Source organism: Pelodiscus sinensis, chromosome 4 (genome assembly GCF_052426305.1).
Source record: "Pelodiscus sinensis isolate ZL-2025 chromosome 4, ASM5242630v1, whole genome shotgun sequence".
Lineage (NCBI taxonomy): Eukaryota > Metazoa > Chordata > Testudines > Trionychidae > Pelodiscus > Pelodiscus sinensis.
The window spans coordinates 87,839,694-87,858,840 of NC_143055.1; the positions used below are offsets into that span (position 1 = coordinate 87,839,694).

At 37.8% G+C, this 19,147-nt stretch overlaps 1 long non-coding RNA gene across 1 annotated transcript in view; it reads right to left on the bottom strand.

Annotated features, from left to right (window-relative positions):
• LOC149524544 (uncharacterized) overlaps positions 1-19,147 on the bottom strand; it is a 201,711-nt gene that overhangs the window by 63,881 nt on the left and 118,683 nt on the right. The gene's annotated exons all lie outside the window — the stretch shown is intronic.

The following is a 19,147-nucleotide window of genomic DNA, read 5'->3' on the forward strand; positions in this document are numbered from 1 at the left end:
GATGACTCAAGATTGTTGAGTAGGCTAAATTAAATTAAGTAATAAAAAATTAGCAGAGATTAGTACAGAACAATACAATAAGAACAGTTATATTACCACCCTCTTAAGATAAGTTGCTGGGTCTGTGTATCTTCTTCACTGTAATTGGAGGAAAGCACAGTGTCATTACCCAAGTTCCAGTGGAGTAGGGTTTTCAAACAAAGCCACCGTCGTTGCCAAAAGAAATGTAAATTGGTTGTCATTTTTATACATTCTCAATTTGCTTGATTTATGTGTGAAGGCATAATTATTTACAGCTGAGAGGACTAACAATTCTTCAAGGTATCATCTTTCAGAAGGTCTTTCTTCTCCCAATCATTCTTCTGTATTTATTGTAACAATCATCCCTCATCAGTTTCCCACATTTATATATACCTATGTAAGCAATGTGTATGTGGGGGAGAGGGAATGGGTCCCTCCAAAAATCTGAAGCTTTATAGACAAACAGCATGGATTATTAGATACAGTATAACCCATAGAATTTCTTAAATCGGGTGAATTGCATAGGTCAAGGACTATTATTCATGTCATAGAATTCAACACACTCTTTGTTTAATGTCCTGAAGCTTCTAAATAATAATCTATACAAATTAATCAAATATATAAAAGGAAAAGGACTATTGAAGTTAATGGCAGAATTCCTATTGATTTCAATAGTGCTAGGCAGTGCTTTTTGTGTGATGGTACTGCCCGGTACGCAGTACTGGCACCTCCAGTCGCAATACTGGCACCTCCAGTCGGAGCTCAACAACTTTTCCCCTGGAGTACCGGCACCTTTTTTTTTTTTAATACAAAAAAAAGCAATGGTGCTAGGATATGAAATGGGCCCTAGTGTTTAGTGAAGATTTTTTTCCTACTTCAAAGACCAGTATATATGCCTGTGTATGGCTGGAGCTCATTCAACTATAACATGTCTGACCTCCCTATTTAGCTGAAGGAATTAGGTTTGTTTAGTTTAGAAAAGAGAAGATTGAGGGGGGACATGATAGCAGTTTTCAGATATCGAAAAGGGTGTCATAAGGAGGAGGGAGAAAACTTGTTCATCTTGGCCTCTGGGAATAGAACAAGAAGAAATGAGTTTAAACTGCAGCAAGGGAGGTTTAGGTTGGACATTAGGAAAAAGTTCCTAATTGTCAGGGTAGTCAAACACTGGAATAAATTGCCCAGGGAGGTTGTAGAATCTCCATCTCTGGAGATATTTAAGAGTAGGTTAGATAAATGTCTATCAGGGATGGTCTAGACAAAATTTGGTCCTACCATGAGGGCAGTGGACTGGACTCGATGACTTCTTGAGGTCCCTTCCAGTCCTAGTATTCTATGATTCGCATTACTCATTAATGAGTAAAAAGTGCAATCACTTTTAAATCTTTTGATCTGGCCCAGATGGAAGTTTGTGAATTTATGTAAAGAGGCTTTTGGTTTTTTTTTTAAAGAGTTTTATTTTACATACTTTGATAGTTCAGATTTTGTAAGGGGGAGCTGTCTTGTATTACAAGATAAGATAAATTGTCCAGTTGCATTAATCTACTGATTTGTAAATTTCAGGGATTTTGAGAAGCAAAGTATTGTATTGTCCTATTTGATAGCACTTGTGACACTGTGTAATGTATATTTTATACTGACACACTGGATTTTAATTTTTAAATCACATCCCATAGCTTTTACGTTCTGAGATATTCAGTGTTTTAATTTTCTTGTCATATTTAAAACAACATATCAAACTTAGCTCCACATGTTAGTCCAAATGTAAAACAGGTGCAGTTTTACATTTTGACTAGAAAACATTAGGCTGACTCTCAAAAGCTAAAATCATTTCAGAAAGCACAGAATGTGTATTATAAGATCAAAATGACAAAACATTATATTTCATATCGTAAGTCAGAGGAGAAATGTTAACAATTGTTGAAATGATAGAGTGGTCATTTAAATAATGTATTGCTTGTGCCCAAAGGTTTAAACACACCCTCCTCCACACTAGACACACATACACCCCACTTCTGATAGAGTATATAGTTTAAAAATGATAAGCTACACAAGTTTTGGGTGAGTGAAATGTGCATAGTATCTGAACTAAGTATATTTGGTAGCAGGAGAAAACTGTAAATTTGGTCAGAAATTAAATGGTTACATTTTCACATCACAAATGAAAGATATAGTAACCTTGAAGATCAAACTAAGAAATATTTCAGAACACAATTGCACATTTTGTAATGAAATGAAAGTTGTTTCCATACTGGAAAGTGTTTTTGACAACATTCCATATCTGAGGTTAATGACAACATCTAAGGGGCAAGAGTCATGGAATAAAAGGAAAGTTGGCTCAGAAAATTAGATATCATAAAACAAAATGAGTAGCTCTAAATAGATAATCCTACTTTGGAAGGATAAGTAAGTAATGGTGAACCATGAACAAAGGTAGAGAAAAATGCCATTTAAAGAATCCATCTCCTTTGTCATCCAGGAGTAAAGAAAATGAATAAAGATGAGATGGGATTTAAATACTTGTTTAAAGCCCCGCTATAGATGGCTAGAATCAAAATACCTGCATGCATGTAACTACATCATCTTAGCTCAAAGAAAAAGTTAAATTGTATCTATAGCAAATACAATTTAATTAATTCTTCATCTTCAAGACTGAAAGTTTGAGGAAGGTATTTTTATTAACCTCCATTAGTTCAGTGGTCTGTCCCCTTTGATAATAAAAATGGATGGCTACGAAGATTTTATTATTATGAAAAGATGCAAGTACGAGTGCAGCTAAACATATCCAACAGATCTGAAGATCATAAGACTAGTTTGACTTAAATTCCATTTGCTTTATCTCTTTGTTCCACTCTGATCACATACAGCATTCTATTATTAGTTATAGAAGTAACACACAATGGTTGCACCCAACTTCGCTTGCAAAATTTTTTTTTTTTTAACTACAGAATCTTGTGATACTTTGTTACAACTTTGCTTTAAACAATGGATGGAGATAAGAAATATATTTTAGTTAATTTCATGAAGTACCAAATTGCCTTGGACAACTACATTTACTTATGTGAAAAAATGTATTTAAATTCTTATTTACAGTACAAAATCTTATGAAAAAGACCAAAATAGTTAGCAATGAATAGTGCAGCTTGAGAGAGATGTATCATGACTTTTCCATAGATTGACATTAGATTGTGTTCTAATTCACAGCAAAGACCTAGTCAGAATATTTGACAGCTTCGAAGTCATATACTTTAAAGATTAATCCACATTCTATAAACAATGCATTAATCATGAAAGGGCTATAATCTTACTATATGAATATTTGAAAATGAGGTACAAGTCATAAGCTGTCCTAAAATATGTCAGTTCAACTAATTTTATAGCACAATTAATCAGAAGACAGATAATGTCAAAAAGAAATATGATGGCATAGAAGAAGAGATACACTAAGCCATCACACTTCTGTCCTTTTTCACCATTGAAGTCAATGAAAGGTATAAGAAAAGAATTTTAATACAATGATTTAACTTATTTTCGATGGTACTTTATGCATCATTAAATGACGACTGAGTTAATATACATTATATTTTCAAAATTAGATCTAAAAATCAGAAATAGTCATATTTTGCTCTAAATTAATAACCTCAGAAATCCATGCTCTTTAATTTGTCTTGCAAAACTACAAGTATTCAAGTTTCATATATGTAATTTCCATTAATATATGAAAAGTCAGCTAACATGATTTGTAGTATTTCTGCATGAAAAGGAGGTCTTCATTTTACCTATGACTGCTTTTTGATGATATGGCTATTATAAACACTATATCTTCATTAAAATTGTGGTAGGAGATTTTTTTTAAACTGCCTACAAGTCACTAAGATCTAGAGGATAATAATCTTGTAGGCAGTGCCTGTGAGCCACTGTTCCTTTTGTTTTTACTGATTTTATGCAAAGACGATCCTAAGCAGATCATAAGTGACTACGGGCCCTTGGAGCATGGATGAAAAAGCCTGAAGTGCAGGTGGTATTCCTTTGATCAACAGAGAAAGATGCATCATGAAGGTGAACATCTGGCTGAAAAGGTGATGTTTCCAGGAATGCTCTGGATTCTTTGACCAACTGGAAGAATGACTGCTAAGAACAGATGGAGTCCATCTACTGAGGAAGGGGAAGAGTGAGTTTGGATACAGACTAGCTAATTTAGTGAAGAGGGCTTTAAACTAGGTTTGATAGGGGTAGGTGACTAAAGGCCAAGGTAGATCAAAAACATGAAGACCTGGGAGAAGGGTCAGAAGTTGGGGGGAGAATAGATGGCAATAGAAGGAATAAAGGAGAGACAAGACAGAACTGCAGAAAGTGTAGTGAAATCGGTATCTTAGTTGTCTGTGAGAACTAAATGTGAGAAGTACTGGGAATAAGCAGAAAGATCTTATCATGCTAGTAAAACACAGCCATGACATAGAGACTTGGTAGAATAATATGCATGGCTGGAACATGGTATAGAAGGGTGCAACTTGCTCAGGAAGGACAGGCAGGGAAAATGGCAGATGTTACTTTATATATTAAAAATGTATACACTTGGACGGCAGGGTAGACCATAAGGGTTATGTCATGGTAGAGATCTACCATGTTACCAGGAAGAAGAGCTGGATGAGGCTTTTTCTGAACAACCAACAAGTTTGTGCAAAATGCAGGTCTCGTTGGTGATGGGAGACTTCAACTATCCAGATACCTGTTGACAAAATAATACAGCCAGGCACAGATTATCCAACAAGTTATTGGAATTTATTGGACACAATTTTTATTTCAGAAGATGGAGAAAACTCTTTGGGGGGAGGCTGCTCTAGATTTGATTTTAACAAATAGGAGAAACTGGCTGAGAATTTGAAAGTGGAAGGCACTTGTGGTGCATCTAGACTTTAGTAAGGCATTTGTTAAGTCTTACATGACCTTCTCATTAATAAACTAGGGAAATACAACCTAGATGGAGCTTCTATAAGGTGGTTGTATAACTGGTTAGATAACAGTTATCATAGGGTAGTTATTAATGGGTTACAGTCATGCTTGAAGGACGCAACAGTTCTGCAGAGTTCTTCAGGTATCAGTTTGGGAAACCGTTCTGGTCAATATCTACATCAATGATTTAGATGACAGAGAGTTCTTAAAATGTTTGCAGATGATATGAAGCTGCATATATAATTGAAAAATATATATTTTCCATTATAATTGAAAATGATCTAGAAAAACTGGAGAAATGATCTAAGGTAAATAGGTTTAATTCAATAAGGACAGGACACATGCAAAGTACTCCATTTAGGAAGGAACAATCAATTTCACACATACAGACTGGGAAGTGATTGTCTAGGAAGGAGTACTGCAAAAAAGGGATTTAGAGATCACAGTGGACAACAAGGTAATAGTGTGACACTGTTGCAAAAAAACCAAACATCCTTCTGGGTTGTATTAACAAGAGTGTTGTAAGAAAGACATGAGAAGTAATTCTTCTGTTTTACTCTATACTGACTGGTCTTCAATTGGAGTATTGTATCCAGTTCTGAGCATCACATTTCAGTAAGAAAAAAAGTGGACAAATTGGAAAAAGTAAAAAAAAATTAATAAAGGTCTAAAAAACTTGACCTATCAGGAACAATTGAAAGAACTGTGTTTGTTTAGACTGGAAAACAGAAGAGAGAGGGGATTTGATAACAGCTTTCAAGTATCTAAAATGTTGTTTCATGGAGGAGGGAGAAAAAAATTTTCTCCTTAATTCCTTAGACAGGGAAAGAAGCAACAGACTTACATTGCAGAGGAAGTTTAGGTTGGACATCAGGTAAAACTTCTTAACTGTCAGGATGGATAAGCACTGGAAAAAATGGCCCAAGGAGGTTGTGGAATCTTCATCATTGAATATTTTCAAGAGCAGGTTAGACAAACACCCATTAGGAATAATCTAGATGGTGCTTTGTCCTGACATAGGTGGCCTCTCAAGGTTTCTTCCAATTCTATTATTCTATGATTCTAAGAAATTCAAGGTGGTTTCTCCTATTACATACTTAAGAATGGACTTTTCTCTCTATAGGAAATGCAAAAAAAATCTGGACTATCTAATTTAAGTAGGAATGAAAGACGTAAGTCTCTGGACAATTTTAATTAGGAATCTATTCAGTTGTCTTCAGCTGAGGTAAAATTTTGCATATCCTAATGTTCTGTAAGCATGTTGAGATTTGGACCCTATAATTTATAGTATGTTTATACAGGCAAACAGACAGCATACCTAGGCCCAGCGCAAAGACAACTGGACACCAAAGTCCTTTATAATGAGGGTTGTATTGCTTAGATGGTGAGCAACCATTAGAAGGAGGACATTCATGAGAAGGAGATGGAAGGGCTTGAGAGATTAGATAGCCCTCATGATGTTTTCAATAAAGCTGGCTCAAACATCTAAGGGCAGTGAAATTCTTGGGACGATTCATTATAAATCATGAGCGCTGAAAACCCTAACAGACTCTTATAGACGCCTTATGAAAGGCACTTTGATACAGAATTATACTGCTGAAAGAAGTCTTACAGTTGGTTTTGTGACACTGGCCAGATCTTTCATATGGCTGTCTGACTACAATGAACTTTATTTTCATCACATGAAGATGGGATTGTTTTCACATACTTAATCTTGTCAGGCAGCAGATGAAGCTTCTGTACAAAGAGATACAGTACTTGGTCCTGTGGTGGTGCTCTTGTCAACAGATAATAGAAATACATTTATAATATTACTTCCCAATCTCTCTATACCATTTAAAACCTCTGCTTACCTATATCCTTGTTTAAGGAATTGCAAGCACAAGCAGAAATACACTGGCATGGGCTTAGGCTCTTCTTCTCAGTCCAAACCTAGAGGGTCATTGGGAACAACTGTTTTCACCTTCAGAGTCAACACCATTCAAGTCTTACAAGGCTCAGCTGTCAACCCAACATTATTCACTAGTCATATGGAGCTGGTTGGGAGCACATGGACTGAAAGGTCAGTAGTACAGAGAACACATCCATCTCTACTCCTTTACATCAGACATGAATGGTGTCATCTGCTAGTCTTTGCAGCACCTTGCCAAGATCTATATTTGCATGAAAAACAGCTGACCAAAGCCAAACGCAGGCAAGGTTGAGGTGATACTGCTAGAAGGAGAGAGAGAGAGAGAGAGAGAGAGAGAATCCTTAATCAAGGATATCAGCCAAGAGGTATGTTTGTTCTCTTATTGAGAGCCTTGGCTGTCTTTCAGATTTCCTAGTGCAATTGGATGCTCAAATACCATCAACCTTTTCTTTCTATCACTAGCACACTAGCAGAAGTGTTTTGCTTTCTAAAAGGTAGAGATCCAACAACAGTGACTCACATTCAAACCTTCCAGCTTTACAAATAGAAAATATTTGTTTGAAATGCCCCCTTGCCCACAACAAAAACTGGACTTTTCAAAAAAATATATAAGTTTTGAGAGAAGTTTCAGTTTACGTGTTACAATTTGGAGGTTCAATTTTTCAAAATAAGATATAAAAAGCATGGTTTATGGTGTTGAATTCTGTCTCCACACTGCCCCTCCACGCCATACTTTTGTCTACTTTTTCATTTTGTTTTTCTCTGTTTGTTGGCACTGAAAGAAAGAGGGTTGTGGGAAGACACACTGAAAGCAAAAAGAAATCCTGAAAAATTTCTAAGATTCTATTCAATTAAAAATTATTTAAAAATCAGTTTTAACTGCCAGTGGTTATATTTTGGGATGAAGCCACACACACTAAAATCTTAGTATGATTCAACCAGCAGCACCTCATTTTCCTAACAATATATGTCATTATAAATACTTAGTGCCCTATCATTTGCATTGGCCCCTCAACTGAATGCTGACACCTGGGTTAAGATGATGTATTATATGAACAAAGCTTTGCAGGTGGTGATAGAGGGACCAATGATCATGACTTTCCCTCATACATCTGTTTCACTGTAAAAAACAACCTGCATCCATTAAAGGGATGTCCATGAATGCAGGAAACAACCTTTACATACAATCTTTGGACCTAGTTTATGGTATTCATTTTTCGTAGACCACCCATTTCAGAATTAATGTAAAATTAATTTCTTCAGCTTTGTTTCCTTTACTAAGGTCCTCTCAGCTGTACACCTTAAACTAATCAAGCCATTTCTTCCATTTCTAATTTATTGGAAGATACTCAGATGCCCTGCTGAGTGGGTATCAAGACCAAAAGCCTGATCCATCACCTACAATTACTGTTAGATGTGACAGCTCAGTTATTGTAGATGATGGGTAGCCAATATAGTGAACATGCTTTCTGAAGTCCAAGGATTGTTGGTAGGAACTCTAATCTGTTGTGTGTTTTATAATTTGCGCTATATCCTAGGACTACAGTTTATGAGGGAGCTATATAATTAGACAATTTTAAAAGAAATTTGGAAACCGTGATATTTATGGCCTTCAAAATGGGATGTTGAATTTAACTTTAATTTTATACTGATTTTAACTTAAATGCTTTTAATCTTTTAAGCAATATCATTTTCTGTGAATTCTATGGAGTACTGTGTGAGGTACGATCGAAATAAAATATATTATTTCACTGAACATAAATTTGAAATATATTTAATTTAGCTACTTTGTTCCAACCCTGTTCTATTCTTATTTCTCATTGATAATTAAGAAAGCTTTGGTGAAACAGACTTCAAGAAGTTTTCAGATGAAACACGTGGTCCATTGAATTTTACAGTTTATACAAATTTAACCCTGGCAGGAAAACTGATAGTATCAAGAAGAAGAATCTGCAATCATTTGGCTTCTCTATAATGATGTTATTTGTCTGCTCTAACCAGTGTATGAAATTATATCTATATTTATATAGGTCCAGATATTGGCAATCTTACTTTCAGTAACTCTGCGAAGACAAGTGAAAGGAAGTGAAATATTGGCTTCATTTAATACAACGGCAAGACTCCTAGATTCAGCAGAGCCAGGATTTCATTCTACATTTCCAACTTTTATATCCTCTTCACTGTGAGTATAGAGAACATCCATGAAATCATAGCAGTTTTGTCCTCCTCTCTCACATTCACACTCACCATGTGCCCCAGAAGAACATGAATGAACCTAGGAACTAATCACATCTGCTCTGTTGCCATATAATGATGAGACTTAGTGAATCTACAGCCTGACTTTGGGAACTTTTACTCACACATATACTTCTAATACACTGAAGGGGAATACTAAACAGATAAATTGACAGCAGCTGAGTTTCAGATGTTCAGTTGTATAATCAACACAGAGCAAGCACAAACTACTACATGTGATAGAGATCCACACCCAAATATGGGTTACATAATTTTGCACAAATGTCAAAAAATATAGCCTTTAGATATGTAAGAGGCAACCGACCACTTACAGTAATGCATTTATGGATTTTGTTACTGTCATGTGGATTACAAATTTTCAGAAAAAGTATGCACAACCATGTCAATTTTTTTACATATCGCAATTTTAGAAAGTAAATAGATTTACTTTTGAGTATTATGATACTGTACAAAGAATTGCAATTGACACAAGAGGTTTAAGTATTCATTATTTCAATAAATTCTTCCAGTAAAATTAACCCGTAAGTACAAGGCAAGGATTTCAAAGCCACCTCAAGGATTTGAGATGCCTAAATTTAAATTAATAAGAACTATTTATTGAGATCTGTCAGGGACCTATGAAAATTGTACTTGAGAATTTCTCATCTTCAGTTCTCCCATACTGTTTAAGCACATGTATAACCAATAAGCAATGGAGTACAATACTATTGTAATTAAACACCACTGAAAACCAGTTTAGCAGAGGAGAAAAAAAATGTAGGGTACCAACTGTTATACTCTGAAGACAAAATAAAGTGCTATGGAATCTAAAGTAATGCTAAAATGTCAGAATCTCAATTTCACATCCCATTTTAGGCAATATTTCCAGCATCGCTATGCTCGTTATATTACTGATCCACAGCCTAATCCATAGTCTCATGGAATGCAGTTAATGCAAAGAACTCAGGGGTACCAGTACTATGCACTGCTGAGTGCCTGCAGTGCAAAGCTGAGCACTCAGTTCCTATGGAACTGCATCAGACAGTTCTCATCTGGCCAGAGAAACTGGGATAAAGATGACTAGTACACACCCTACTGAATTACCAACAACAGCACATCTCCAGCATGTTAGGTTTATATTGTCATTTTCCCATCCAAGTATTCTTGATGGCATAAAATCAATTGAAATGTTTGATAAAATTTTGCTAGTTTCTTTCTTTGATTTTATACTTTAATTTTTTCCAGTATAGATATCTATTCCTACAACACTGGTAAATTTTCTACACTGATGATTTTTTCCATTTACATCTTTCCAGCTTTTTTGAGACCTATTATCTTCTGATTGGTAATTAAGACCATAAGATGTCTGAAGTTCTATCATTTCACAGACCATCACTAGAGGTAAATGTTGTCAAATAATTGGCTATATGCAGGAATTCTATGTATGCACATCAAAAGACATATTCATCAGTGGAAGCTATGTCATAAAACCATTAGTTGCCATACATTATGGTAACCAATCTTTGTTAGAGTCATTTTACCTATTTTACAGGCATTTTAATATAAAAACCATAATTTTAGATTCAACAGAAAAATGGAAAGATTTTTCTATTAATATATGTGTATACACAAGCAAGAAAAACTGTTTGTTTAAATAACTGATCAGAGAAGAGTTTATTTAATGTCCTCAATATGCTATTTTCTTTCAGCTTTCCTGAACATCGAGGAGGTTGAAATCTGTCTTTCTTCTATTTTCTATATTATTATTTGAAGTAAGTAGGTTATACCGGCCAAAAGATCTCCTTTGCCGAAGTCTGAAACCCATTCCACATATAATGTTTGGCACTTATGGAAATGATATTATCTGTGGGATGTCCTTTCCTGCTCTCTTACTCAGCTTTATACTGGTGTGGCCTTGCAGGATCTTTTGTTTGTTTATTTGAAGTACTGAAAGGAATTAATGACGGATGAACAGAAGCATATGCTTTGGGAAACTTAATTCATTGGGCATCTGTTAGTCATGCTTGGCAACGTGTTATTCATTAAGAGATCCATATTAGTGTCACTAGAAACCTATGCCTAACTCTTGCTTTTTCTCCCCAGGCACCAGTATCCGGATCCTAGTTGTCAGCTGAAAGTGAGAATTGTAAGAGTCCCCACAAATTAATAGATTAATTTGATTGATCTGTCCAAACTTTTCTTACATGGAATGAAATCTCATAGGACCAAATGATCTTCAAAGAAATGGCTGAGTGTTGGTAGTCTTCCTGTTCCACACTCCCAAGTCAAAGGCTAATCTAAAATCATAAGCCCAGCACATCTCTCTCAGGTCTCCTCCTAAAATTCCGGGGTCATACATGGAGAAGACCAACTGAAGATTTCATTGTCAACCTCCCAAACTTAGATACGAGAGCAAAATTATTTGACTAAGGAGGATACAACTCAAGTCTCTGAAAGAATCAGTAGTTAGTGGTAACATGAAGAGGAGTTGGCATATGAAGTCAAGGTTCTGACCATCCTGACACAATCCACTGATGGAATACCAGCCCAACAAGAAAAATGTGGGATGTAGTGAACACTATGTGCCTAAGGTTTGATACTTTCAAGTTGGAGAAAGTATCAATTCCCAATATCCAAAAGAATAACTTTTAACAGTCAGGAAATTGACTTCTCCAAGTTAGGTGTATTTTATAAGCACAGCTCACCACTGGAAGTGTCCTCCTTGCACATTAATATACTCACAATTTTAGAAGAAGTGTCACTGGTACTTTAAAAGAGGCCTAAGGAAGTTGGGTGTCCAATTTCAGTTGAAAGCTAATGTGAGTTGGGTGCCTAAGTCTGAAATCTTTAGAAGTCCAAAGCTCAAACTATATTTCTGTTTGGAGATACCTTCTTTCTTTAATGTATACAAGGCATTCCTGGTTAAGAACTAATAAATAAATAGCTTAAAAACCTCCTGTAGTATGTTCAGTCCTGTTTGTCTATATAAAACATTTTTCAATATAAACGGGCAAACTTTGCCTTTTGTAACACTGTGCAATGAAAAAATAGAATTTTGCATTTTATCTTTGCCATATTAAGCCCCAAAATGATAGCTTCAGAGTTAGTGATAAGTTAGTGGTGGTGGTGAGGGTTTGGGGGGGATGTTGCCAAAGTTATTTTCATGAAAATATGGGTTTCATCACAAATGACATTTTTCATGTTCTTAATTTACATTCAGAAAGTCTAAAATAAGAATGTAAAAATTGTTTAGACAAATTGTTTTTTGACTGAAACAAGGAAAAAAGTGAAATGAATTCTAACTTCAGAGTTTATTAGTTCACTCAGACCTACTACTAGTTCATCCATTCTCTTGGACAAAGAACATTTGTAGAAGATAATGCTGCCCACTTCTTCTTTAACATGGCACTTGAAAGTAAGATCTGGTAATCATGGCATACCGCTGTAGTCAGTGCTGCAAGATATTTACATGTCAGACGTACTCAAGAGTCAAATGTCCCTTCATGCTTCATCCACTATTCCAGAAGACACGCATCCATACTGGTGATGGGTTCAATTCGATAATAATACAGAGCAGTACAGACCAACACTTGTCTATTTTCATTATCTGATCAGATACCACCAGCAAAAGGGCGACTTTCTTTTTTGGTGGTTCAGTTTCTATAGTTGCTGCATCAGTATGTTACTCCTTTAAGGCTTTTGAAAGTATACTCCACACTTCACCCCCCTCAGATTTTGAAAGGCACTTCAGATTCTTATACCTTGGTGAAGTGCTATACTTATCTTTAGAAATTTCACAGTGGCACTTTCTTAGCATTTTTGCAGTGATGGTGTGCTTACAATAAACAGCATGTGCTGGGCCATCGTCCAGGTCTACTATAACATGAAATATATGGTAGAATCTGAGCAAAACAGAGCAGGAGATATACAGTTCTCCCCCAAAGAGTTCAGTCACAAATTTCATTAGCACATTATTTTTTAATGAGTGTCATCAGCATGAAAGCATGTCCTTAGGAATGGTGGTTGAAGCATGAAGGGCATATGAATGTTCAGCACATATTTCTTGCAGTGCTATCTACAAAAGTGCTATGTGAACACCTGTTCTTATTTTAATGTAACATTTTAAATAAGAAGCAAACAGCATTATCTCCTGCAAATATATACTAACTTGCTTCTCTTAACTGGCTGAACAAGAAGAAAGACTGAGTGGAGTTGGAGACCTTATTTTGTTTGAGTGCAGTTGTTTAACAAAACTAAAAATCTACATTTGTGAGTTTCACTTTCAAGGTTAAGGGAGTACTTGTATGAGCTGAGTTGAAAAATATTTATTTTGTTGATTTTAACAATGCAAAATATTTGCAATAAAAATAATGCTATGAAGTCAGCACAGTACATTCTGTATTCTGTATTGTAATTGAAATCACTATATTTTGAAAATGTAGAAAAAACAAGATATTCTATACATTTCAGTTAGTATTTTATTATTCAACAGTGCGATCAAAACTAATTAATCACAATTATTTTTAAACTGTGATTAATTTGAGTTAATTGCATGACTTAACAGTGATTAACTGACAGCCCTATTAAATGAATTCTCCTTTTTCCTTATTAACTTCATACCATAAATTTAGTATACAGAAAAAAAGGCCAGCTAGTGTGACTGTTCTGCACCTTAAGTGGAAGTAGAGGGTTTTAGCTGCCTGGCTAAATGAGAGGAACAGTGTTACAGTCTGGCGTGTGTATGAAAATATACATTTAAAAGAGTCACCTAGGATTGTAGAGTTTAAAAGGAGTACCTCTGCACCTTTTACAGTCAGCTACTGAGGTGAGCAGGCAGCCAAGCTAATGGCTGACACCTCCTTGTGGCAGATATCCAGTGCAGGTATTCCATAAGAAAAAATATACAGTGACCAGACACATGGCTTAGAAAAGGACTCAAAAAGAGATGTTCTGTAAAGGAACAAATTAGTGGTATTTGGTGACTCCTATGCCTTGTAAGATAGGGAGTCAACTCTCCTTCCCTCCCCCCCTCATTCTTATAGACCACCTTAACATTCCTCTGAGTGCGGTGAATGGCAAAGTTCTTGCAATGAATTTACTGGAGTGTCCTGGATGGAGAAAGAAGGGGAGCTGGTGGAAGCTGGTGGGTATGGTAAAGTCCCAGCTAATGTATTGCTGAAGCAACTTTGATGGAAAAAAAGAATGGTGCTGGTAAAAGCCCTTCAGATAATTACAGAATAAACATGGGGGCTATGCCTACACTGGCACCCTTTTCCGGAAATGCTTAGAACGGAACAGTTTTCCGTTATAAATATTTCTGGAAAAAGTGCATCTACATTGGCAGGATGCTTTTCCGGAAAAGCACTTTTCCGGAAAAGCGTCCGTGGCCAATCTAGACGGGCTTTTTTCCGGAAAAGCACCAATCGTCATTTTCGCGATCAGGGCTTTTTGCAGAAAAGACTACTGTGCTGTCTACACTGGCCCTTTTCTGGAATAGTTTTTCCAGAAAAGGACTTTTGCCCGAATGGGAGCAGCATATTTTTTCCGGAAAAACACTGACAATTTTACAGTAGATTGTCATTGCTTTTCTGGAAAAGCAAGCGGCCAGTGTAGACAGCTGGCAAGTTATTCCGGAAAAGCGGCTGCTTTTCCGGAATAAGTGGCCCAGTAAAGACACAGCCAGGGTTACTTGAGCTTTATGTTTATCTGCTGGGCAGTTCCACACATCTAAAAATAAAGTTGTGGCTGATTAAACCCCTGTCAAAAGTCTCCTGTTCTTCTGTTGGTATAGATAGACAATATAGATAGATTAGTCAAAGTGCTTAAAAGGGGTTCGAGAGTTTCTGGGCTATCCCTCAGGCACCCTATTGTTTTTGCTTCCATTCTGCTTTCTCTGCCTCACCTTGCTCAGCCAATGTATCTCCTATTGCAATCTCATCATTAGCCTCTTTTGGGAGTTTGTCCAATTTTCTATATATTCATACAACTATAAATGTTTTCATAATAGCTAAGTTTTCACAATTGTCCATTGATTCTTGTTTTATACAGTGAACAAGTCAGAATAATCAATATCTATCTCTATTGGAGTACTCTAATTTATTTGGAGATAAAAGGCCAGCTCTTCTACTCATGGATGCAGTTGATTTACTCCTACGGAGGATCTGGCCCATCTAATACAAAAGTACATATGCCCAGAGCTAAACAATTATCCAAGATTTGTACAGAGATTGTCTGTGGGAAATAAGGGTGGAAAAAATTGTCTGAGGCCTCAGTAGCAGCAGAGCTCGACAGTGGATTGGGCAGCAGCTTTGGGGCTACAATATCTTCCTTATATTCACGCACTCATGCAGGGGATGGAAAGAACAGCCAATAAATCTAAATAATCACAGATGTACCACCTCTGCCTTCACATCCCCTTTGTGCATCAGCAAAGAAGGCATTCCTAGGGAGCACAGCTCTTTGGCACAAAACCACACAGACCTCCTAAACAGACTCTGAAATTAAATCCTGATACTTTCTCTTCACTGCCTGCCTTCCCACTTCAAGAAACCACACTCTAGTTCCACTGAGTTCAGGGTCACTAATAGGTGTGTGTGTGCGGGGGGAGGGTGGCATTTAAAACATTCCTACCTCAGGGGGGACATTCTACTTTAAACAGTAAGCACAAGGTTTTGGGTGATTTCTTTTAACAAGGAACATTGGGAGCCAGAGATCATAGGCTTGGGGAAATGACCAACTGGGGAAAGAAGCAGAGGTCTGAAGTCACAACACTTTCTACAGAACTTTCCTAAAAAGAGAGAAAACAAAGAAAAAACAAAAGGAAAGAGGTAAAAATCTATGAGAAAGATTTTATAAGGAGCATGAAAATTAATTTAAAATTTAGCCCTTTTTATCCTTTTCAGCTATAATGTTCATGTATGTACTATGCTGACATACCACAATATACTAAAGGAGCATAGAATCAACCATAACAGAAGTTGTTGGTTTTTTCCCTTTAGTAAATGGCTACTTCCACGTGGGTCTTAAATATAAAAGTTAACTTAAAATCTTTTAAAGAAGTGTTGTATTTCTCACCTGTCCTGCTTTTGCATTCATCACATACTCCTGAAACACATTCAATTTTTCAAAATATTTGCAGACTACTAGAGAAATTCTTTGACAGCTTCTTCTATGTTCTTCTCCTGTCCTCCTACTCATTCACTACAGTAACATACTGACTAAGATGTTCTAAGGAAACCAAGAAAGTTCCAAGGAAATTTCAATACAGAGGTAGGTGAAAAAACATACCCAGGGAAGGAAGGTGATATTTTGCTGGTGATTTGATGATCTTACCTACATTCTACAAGTTGGACCTCCTCGGTCTGGAACTGTCGGAACCTGACTGGTCTCAAATGAGAGAATTTGCCGGACCAGGGGAGGTCCCCTGCCACCATAGAATCATAGAGCTGGAAAAGACCTCAGAAGATCATCAAGTCCTTCCCCCCGCTCTAGGCAGGACCAATCCCAACTAAATCAACCCGGCCAGGGCTTTGTCAAGCCGAGACTTAAACACCTCTAGGGATGGAGACTCCACTACTTCCCTAGGTAACCCATTCCAGTGCTTCACCACACTCCTAGTGAAAAAGTTTTTCCTAATATCCAACCTGGACCTCTCCCACCACAACTTGAGACCATTGCTCCTTGTTCTGCCATCTATCACCACTGAGAACAGCCTTTGGAACCTCCCTTCAGGAAGTTGAAGGCTGCTATCAAATCCCACCTCACTCTTTGCTTCTGCAGACTAAACAGACCCAACTCCCTCAGCCTCTCCTCATAGGTCATATGCTCCAACCCCCTAATCATTTTGGTTGCCCTCCACTGTACCCTCTCCAATGTGTCCACATCCTTTTTGTAGTGGGGGGTCCAGAACTGGACACAATACTCCACATGTGGCCTCACCAGAGCCAAATAAAGGGGAACAATGACATCTCTGGATCTGCTGGCAATGCTTCTCTTAATGCAACCTAATATGCCATTAGCCTTCTTGGCTACAAGGGCACGCTGTTGACTCATATCCAGCTTCTCATCCATTGTAACTCACAGGTTCTTTTCTGCAGTACTACTTAGCTGGTTGGTCCCCAGCCTGTAACAATGTTTGGGATTCTTCCGTCCCAAGCGCAGGACTCTGCACTTGTCCTTGTTGAATCTCACCCTGCTTTGCTTCCCCTCCTCCCAACCTGGCTGGTTAGCTTGCCCAGCTGCTGCTGGCTCCCTGAGTTAACAGAGTTCCTGATTCCAGACACAGGGCACCAGCTCCACACACCCGGGGGTATCTGTGGGACTCCGGCCCCAGCACTGCACTCCAGGGTGTTGCTGCAGGGCTCCAACCCCAAAGCTCCTGTGGGGCTCCAGCCCTCCAATTGGCTACTATAGATATTTAGTATATAAGAACAACCCAGGAAATTATAGACCGGTCAGTTTAACGTCTGTCCCAGGGAAGATAATGGAGCAGGTAATTAAGGAAATCGTATGCAAACACTTGGAAAGTAATAAAGTGATAGGGAATAGCCAGCATGGGTTTGTGAAGAACAAGTCATGCCAAACTAATCTGATAGCTTTCTTTGATAAGATAACGAGCCTTGTGGATAAGGGAGAAGCGGTGGATGTCATATACCTAGACTTTAGTAAGGCATTTGATACGGTCTCGCATGATATTCTTATTGATAAACTAGGCAAATATAACTTAGATAGGGCCACAATAAGGTGGGTGCATAATTGGCTGGATAACCGTAGTCAGAGAGTTGTTGTTAACGGTTCTAAATCCTGCTGGAAAGGGATAACAAGTGGAGTTCCTCAAGGGTCTGTTTTGGGACCCGTACTATTCAATATCTTCATCAATGATGTAGATATTGGGATAGAGAGTACTCTTATTAAGTTTGCAGATGATACCAAACTGGGTGGGGTTGCGACTTCTTTGGAGGATAGGGACATAATTCAAAATGACCTTAGCAAGTTAGAGAAATGGTCAGAGGTAAACAGGATGAGGTTTAATAAAGAGAAATGCAAAGTGCTCCACTTAGGAAGGAACAATCAGTTCCATACATACAAGATGGGAAGCGACTGTCTAGGAAGGAGCATGGCGGAAAGGGATCTAGGGGTCATAGTGGACCACAAGTTGAATATGAGTCAACAGTGTGATGCTGTTGCAAAAAAAGCAAATATGATTCTAGGTTGTATCAACAGGTGTGTTGTAAGCAAAACTCGTGAAGTCATTCTGCCGCTCTACTCTGCACTAGTTAGGCCTCAGCTGGAGTACTGTGTCCAGTTCTGGGCGCCACATTTCAAGAAAGATGTGGAGAAATTGGAAAGGGTACAGAGAAGAGCGACAAGAATGATTAAAGGTCTAGAGAACATGACCTATGAAGCCAGGCTTCATGAACTGGGCTTGTTTAGTTTGGAAAAAAGAAGATTAAGGGGGGACATGATAGCGGTTTTCAAATATCTAAAAGGGTGTCACAAGGAGGAAGGCGAAAATTTGTTCCTCTTGGTTTCTGAGGACAGGACAAGGAGTAATGGGCTTAAAGTGCAGCAGGGGAGGTTTAGATTGGACATTAGGAAAAAATTCCTAACTGTCAGGGTGGTCAAATATTGGAATAAATTGCCAAGGGAGGTGGTGGAATCTCCCTCTCTGGAGATATTTAAGAACAGGTTAGATAGACATCTGTCAGGGATGGTGTAGGTGGAGCTTGGTCCTGCCTTGAGGGCGGGGGGCTGGACTCGATGACCTCTCGAGGTCCCTTCCAGTCCTATTATTCTATGATTCTATGATTAGCCCCGTGCTGCTATGGGGCTCAACTTCAGCCACATGCTCCCGGGGGCTGAAGCGGTGCCCTGGCCCCATGCTCAGGGAACTACTGTGGAGCTTTGGCCCAGGCACCACATTCTGAGAAGCTGCTAGGGGACTCTGGTCCTGCATTGCTATGGGGCTCCAACCGCAGCCTCAAGCTCCCGGGGGCTGCCATGGAGCTCTGGAGCTGCTGCAGGCCT